Source organism: Arachis ipaensis, chromosome B05, assembly GCF_000816755.2.
Source record: "Arachis ipaensis cultivar K30076 chromosome B05, Araip1.1, whole genome shotgun sequence".
NCBI classification, from domain to species: domain Eukaryota; kingdom Viridiplantae; phylum Streptophyta; class Magnoliopsida; order Fabales; family Fabaceae; genus Arachis; species Arachis ipaensis.
Genome location: NC_029789.2, coordinates 80,073,734 through 80,080,957, shown reverse-complemented (window position 1 = coordinate 80,080,957; position 7,224 = coordinate 80,073,734). Strand labels below are relative to the sequence as shown.

At 34.9% G+C, this 7,224-nt stretch overlaps 1 long non-coding RNA gene across 4 annotated transcripts; it reads left to right on the top strand.

Moving 5' to 3' along the window:
• LOC110272191 lies at positions 3,760-6,940 on the top strand. Of its 4 annotated transcripts, none has more exons than XR_002363130.1 (3): positions 3,760-4,385; positions 4,882-6,474; positions 6,553-6,940. It is a non-coding gene; the product is annotated as an uncharacterized LOC110272191 (long non-coding RNA). The 4 variants fall into 4 exon arrangements; XR_002363132.1 differs by having other exon boundaries at positions 3,762-4,385; positions 4,882-6,032; positions 6,349-6,888; XR_002363131.1 differs by having other exon boundaries at positions 3,807-4,385; positions 4,882-5,040; positions 5,961-6,888.

The window sequence follows — 7,224 nt, the reverse complement described above, 5'->3', positions numbered from 1 at the left end:
CTATGAAAAATGTATAATACTTCAAAGATGATCAGTAAAATCCGGTCAAATCGTAATTAATTAAATAATAAATTAAATAGGAGTGAATATGGTTAGAAAATTTAGCAATTGGAATTTGATAATTTAAATATGATATTTGGACTAAGTAAATTTTTCTGAGTCGAAAAACATAGTTTCTGAATAAAAATGCGCACTGGAAATTTGACCGGCAGTACCGGCTGCGATCTGTCCGGTACTGTGGCTGAGAAAATTAATTAAAAGTGAATAATTTTAAGAAATAAAAATTTATAATATGGGAAGATAGAAATATTTAAAATACGATTTAAAACTCTAATATTAAAGGTTTTGGCCCAAAATTGGGCTAACGGACTAAACCAAGTGAACCGGGCCCAAGTGGGCCTAGGACCCAACATATATAAACATTAGTTATGAGCATTTCAACTCATTTACCCTAGAGAATGAGAGAGGGGCGGATAGAGAGAAGAGAGAAAGAAAACATAGCTTTCCAAACTTCAAATCACCATAACTTTCTCTCCAGAACTCCAATTGACGAGCCGTTTACGGCCACGCATCGCTCTTTTCATCCTCTATGATTCTATCTAAGTTTTGTGATGAGTATTTCACTGTCCTCTGCCAAGTCTTTATTTTTCTTTTTAAATTTGAATTTGGTTTGGGTTTTGAAGAAATCTTGTGATTTTGGTTATTTAGGAGTACTTTAGTATGAGCCATTGGTGAGTTCCATCAACCAATTTCACGGGGTAAGATAAAGAATCCTCTAACCCTTGTGATTTATTAATTTCATGAACCCTAGGTTGACTATAAGTGTGAAAATTAATTATGTTAGAGTATTGTGTGATTTTGGTGCACAATTGGAAGATTGATATTGCTTGTGGGGCCTTGGTGAGGCTTGGAGCTAAGAGTTGGTGGAGACTTCCAAGAAGAATCTCAATTATTTTGGCTACAAGAAGTACAGTTTAAGTTTCATTTAAGTACCTGTGGTATGATGAGAATTTATAGGCTAGATGCCCCTAGGATAAAGTTTGGATTGTGTAAATGGTTGGTACTAATATGTATAGTTGATATGTAATGTAAATTAATGATTGGGTTGAGAATTGTATAAATTTGTATGTTTGGTGTGTTGAGAATTTGATGAATTGGATAATAAATATTAGTTTGTGGAATATACATTTAAATTGTGAATTCGGGCCGGAGGCCGTGAATATTGGGCCGGAGGCTGGAAAGAGGTAAGGAAGGTAAGTGATGTGTGTATTGTGTGATGTCATGAGATTGAATGGAATTATGATTGTTGTTATTTGGTTACAATGGATTGTATGGATTATGTGGTTATTGGTTTTGAGGGAGGAATTGATATCTTTGTTGATAATGCATGTGAGTTGTATATGATGATATGGATTTATATGTATTGGGGGTTGATGGAATTGGTATTGTTGGAACTTGAGATGTGGAATGAAATATATGATATGATATTTTGTTTGAAATTGAGTTATTTGATTGAGATTTGTCAAGATGGTGGATTGGTGGATTGTGAATTTAATGAGAATGTTGAAAATATAAGTCGAGGAGGCTTGAGGTTGATTTTGGTAAGTTTTGGTTGGTTTTAAAAAGGTTTGAAATTGGTTTGGGTTGAAAATTTAGTTTTGTTGGTTTTTATGAAAGTTGTGATTTTGGTCTACTTTGATGAAGCATAACTTGGTTTTTAGATCCCCGATTTGTATCAAACTTGTTTAGAAATAAAATTGGATCCGAGTTGTTTATGCCATTCAAAGAACGGGTGAAAATGATTTGAAACGAAAAAGTTATGCCCGTCGGATGTTTGGGGTTTGAAAAAAGTAATCCTGCAGCTTTTTAAACTTAGTAAAATTTTTGGTAAAACGTACCCCGACACGCATGCATGGCTGACGCACACGCGTCCCTCGTAATTTTTACTCTCTCATGCGTGCGCCTGGCCGACGCGTATGCATCGTTGTATTGATGCAGTGCGTGGTATAAATTCCAAAGAGTTGTGACGGTAGCGTACTGGTTTTGTGCAAGGAGCACAAAACGCATCCACGCGCACAGGTGGCTTACGCGAACGTGTCACATTACCTCTCTATTTTCCACGCGTCACCCGTTTTTCTTCGCTTCCCATGCGTGTGCGTGGGCGACGCGCACGCGTGACCCCGTTTTCAGCAAAAATTGATTTTTGAGTTTTAAAGCCGAATTTCAGACTTCTAAGCCTCCATTTTCATCCTTTAAGTCCTAATTTTTTATAGTATTCCTAGTATTGAAAGAAGGTAGGACATGTGGTAACTTGTGGATGAAGTAAAGTGAGAATCAATGATGAATGATGAGTAATGATGATTGTATGAGTTGCTGAGGATGATGGTGAAAATGCTGTGTATGTTATGAGTCGGATAGCTGTGATAAGCATTGAATTATGGCATAGTATGTATATGTATATGATTAAGATTAATTGAGGAAGTGCAGAAATGATGGTTTGAAAATGAATGTGACGTGTGACCCCGGGTAGTAGGCAGTGGCATTGTCCACTTGCTCCGGGTATGAGATGGAAAAGGAAAATTATGATAAATGAGTTTAATTATGGAGTTTTGAATGAATGTATGTCTGTGATACCTGGGTAGTAGCAAGGGTCGTGGTTCGTCCCGCTTGCTCCAAGTCATTGTTTGAGAATTGGTAATAATGAAGAGTGATTATGAATGAATGTGGTAAATGAATAATGATGGAAAATGTTGAATGTGAGTATGCTTGTGTTTTCTCTATGGTTGTAAGGGTGACAGGGCACCGATACCCTCTAATGGTGACAGAGCACATATACCCTCTAACGGTGACAGGGAACATATACCCTCTAATAGTGACAGGGCATGTATAGTCCAAATTCTAGTTAAATCAAATATTGATCAATCCATTTTTTTTTAAAAAAGAATTATTCGAATTAATTAAAAAAATTAATAAACTTGGTTCATCAAAATCCATTCTTTTTTACTTTCTCATACATCAAAGAGAATTAATTAAGATCAATCTTTTTCAAAATTCAAACTCTCCTTATATGTTTAGCGATGTAGTACAGTTTGTGTTATAACAAAAATTTAAATATTTTATGTAATAAAGTATTTAAATTCATGAGATATATTCTTACTCAATCTACAATTTGTTTCTTTTTTTTGAAATAATAGTTATTTTTGTTTTTTCCCAATTTTCTTACTTCCTAAAAATTTTAACCGTAGAAACTTATTAATGTTATATTTGTAAATCCTTTCAATTATTTTAAAATATTTTAATATGAATATTTTATTCTTTTTATATATATAAGCATAATTAAAAAAATTAAATCTTTTTTTGGTACGTAATAAATCAATTAATTGAAATTAATCAATCAATTCACTACAAGAAAAACGGCCTGTCAGTACACTTTTTTCTTGCCACGCTTTTAAAGCTTGGCCAAAAGTGGTCAATGGCTACGCTTTTTCGAAGGTGGCCACTGATTTGTGATTTGGCCACGCTTTTTTTCACCGCGCATGAAAAGCGTGGCCATAGAGAAAAATCGACACGCTTTTAGTAGGGTGACGACTGATATGAGATTTGGCCACGCTTTTTTTTGCCACGCTTGAAAAGCGTGGACATAGAGAAAAACCGGCATGCTTGAAAAGCGTGGCTAGTTTGTCTTTAAATTATCACCTTTTTAAAGCGTGCCCATATCTTGTATTTATTTGGCACCCTACAAAAGTGTGCCGATAGAGGTCAATCGGCACGCTTTTGAAACGTGAACTTTTTGTCCGTTTTCGTCACTTTTTAAAAGCGTACCCATTTCCTCCCTTACTATATATATATGTCCAGAAACCCTAATTCCCTAACCTCTGCCGTCACTCCCTCTATTTCAAATTCTGAAACCCGAATTTCAGATTCTCTCCCACCTCTTCTGTCAACGCTGTCTGCCACGCTCCTCCCCTCTCCCACTCTCAGTCACAAATTCATAGTCCTCTACTCCTCTGCCGCACCGTCCAGCCGTCCAGCAACCGCCGTTTTCGTCGAAGTTCCATGTCGTCCAGCAGCCGCGTCTCTCGGTGTCGTCATTCTCCACGCCGTCGATCTCAACAGCCTCGTTCTTCTCAGCAATGTCGTTCTCTGTCGTTCTTAATCTCTTTGCCGTTATCAACATAGTGATGCTTCGTCGTTCTCAGTCTCTCTGCCTCCGTCGTTGCATCTTCCAAGGTTTCTCTGGTTTCGGAGGATTGGAGGTTGAGTCAGTTCTGGTACAGCGCGGAGACCGCGAAGACCGTAGCTAAAGAGGTCCTCAAGCTCTGCAATGGCAGCGTCATTTCTCCCATTGCCTGAATTGCTTGCCTACCCTCTATTCTTATCTCAAGGTAATTCATTATTCCTCTTGTTTTCCTTTTCTTTATTTTGAATTTTGGAATTTCAGTTAATTATTTTTCTCAATGTTCATTTGGGTTCAAATGTTACTGATTTGTGATAAAAGTGCAAAGCTAATATTTTTAATCAAATGTTTAATACTTTCGGTGAATATAGATGTTTATTATTATTAGTCATTTTCATTGGGAAATAGTTTGGAAATATGCGATGTGTTAAGCTTCAAGTTCTACACTGTTTTATCTTCAATATTAATATTAGTGTAAGTGTAGTGTAGAGGATTGATTCTCTTGGTGAAGAATTGAAGATGATAGTTACAACTTTAAACCCCTTTTGAGTGAAGAAATCAATGAGCAATGCCTCGGTTGTAATAATGATAAAATGTATGTTGATGTGGTTTGTTGATTTGTTTTAATTTGTTTGATGCCGTTTCTGAGTTCTTGATTTTGCTTTGTCAGATATTTACAAAATTTTCCTTTCTTGAATCTTCAGAACATGGATCCTAATGTTCCTGCACAACTTTTTGAGTATGATAAACGTTTTGAGCAGTACGGATGTGATTACACATTTTATGACTACAATCACCCTGAGGAGTTGCCACTGGAGTTGAAGCATTCCTTCAAAATAGTAGTGGCAGATCCTCCTTATTTGGTGAGAGTTAAATTGATTGCTGAAATTTTATTTGCTGAAAAATGAATGAGGATCCATTGTATATATATATATAGTACAAGTTATTTCAGTTTTGAAAACCTTGAGCTGGTTGATGATCTTATTGAGCACATGGGGCTGATTTAATCTTTCTAACAAGTCACAATAGGTAAAATAAAGTTATAATACAAGGTTAGAGTGAGTGAAAAGCTAGGAATCAATTTTTGACCTCTCAAAACCCAAGGTTACATGTTGCACTGTTGCAGAATTATGCAGTTTCGAGTAGCACTTTGTGAACAAAACTGGGAGCAATCTAGCCACTCAAAATGAGTAAAATTATTTTTCTATGAAACTTTGAGATGTCTAGATTGTTCCCCTAAAATTTCAGAATTTTCCGATGTGTGGTTTGGGAGATATTATTTTTAGAAAATGATCATTTTCTGCAGAAAGAATGCTGTCTGAATTCTGGAACAGCAACTTCAAAACCACATATCTCAATACTCTGAAACTCTTTGGAGGTGAAATCAAAGAGAGGTGAAATATTAGGATGTATAGTATTTTATCTCCAAATTTTAGGACAATTCGAGTTTTGTAGAGAAAGTTGTGCCTTCTGGAAGTAGGGCTGTTAACTGCTGTGACAGCTCCCTTTTTTTAAAACAAAATCATATTTCGAGAGACATAACTTTTTCTAGAGAAGCGAAAATGCTGTGGGACTTAAACTGGGTGAAAGATGGATAAGTCTAGTTCAACTACACCAAAATTTAGGAGAATCCAACCAAAGATGGATTTTATATGATTTTTCTAAATTGGTTACTGCTTGCTGTTTTTCTGAAGTGTACTAAATCACTAGCCGATTTTTAAAATATTTGTTCCAATTTTTTTTTGTTAATGAATGTTAATCATAATTGTTTTGTAAAATTCAGGTTGAGGAATTGTGCTTTCATAGATTTCAAAAATGAAATGTTGGTATCTCAAGCACAACGTCAACTACATGGGTATTTTAATTTCTTTGAACCATTTGTTACCTTTCCTTTGGTTCAATTTTTTAAATGAATCAATTGCATATTAGAAGAGATGGCCAAAGTGTATATTAATTTTGTTTTGCATTTTCTTATTTCTACATTTCTTATCTATGCTTCTTATCTATTTCTTTGCATTAAATGATTTATTTCTTTGATGAAGAGTAAAGTTTACTGGTTGCTATGCACTTTAATTGTTTCTGTTTTCTTTTTCTTTTTATTTTTTTAATCTTGCAGAAGAGTGCTAGTTCTTGAGACATAATATTTTTTATTTTATTTTTCTGCTGAGTAGACATTACTCCTTATGCAAATCTCTACCACTATGACCGTCCACAAGACCTTGGGTTGAGATAAAATGGATTATTGAACCGCCAAGTAGTGTATTGAGATACAATGAATTATTGAACTGTCAAGTAGTGTAAGTACCACCCTTTTTTTTCTTAAGCAATAATTTTGATGGTACTTGTTACTTACGAATGCATAGAATTTGGCACAGGAATGAATTTGCAGACTATGCAGAATTCTGTTTCTAAGACATTTGGGACAGAGTGAAAAACTGGATAATATTCAATGAACCAAGAGTGGTAGCTGCTCTTGGCTATGACAATGGCTTCTTTGCCCCTAGAAGATGCTCAAAGGAATATAGTATTAGCTCACAAAATGGATCACAAAATGCATCTGGAATATTAAATTGATGGGTTGAAGTATATAGGATTAGATAAATTCAGTCTTGGAGTTATATGCATAATAGGCCACTGCTTGTCTGCTTATTCAAGAAAATAGTGTATTATAAAGCTCACATTGGATCAAGGAACTGAACTTATTTGTGGAATAATGTCTATAGCATATTGGTGTGCATCAAAATTATTCTCTTCCTATTGGTATATGCAATTTCTTCTTTCTTATTTTATATTTTGTCTCAATAATAAAAATACAAATATAAAGGCATACATACACTATGATTTAAAATTATATATGAATTTTGCGAGGTTTTATTAGGAAAATTAGAAAAAAACAATAGGTTATTGAATAAACTTATAGCCACGCTTAAAAAGGGTGGCCATATTGTATAGTTGAGTCAATGACCACGCTTAAAAAACGTGGCAATAACCAAAAAAATTCCTATTGGCACGCTTCAAAAGCGTAGACATATCATTACTTATCGGCA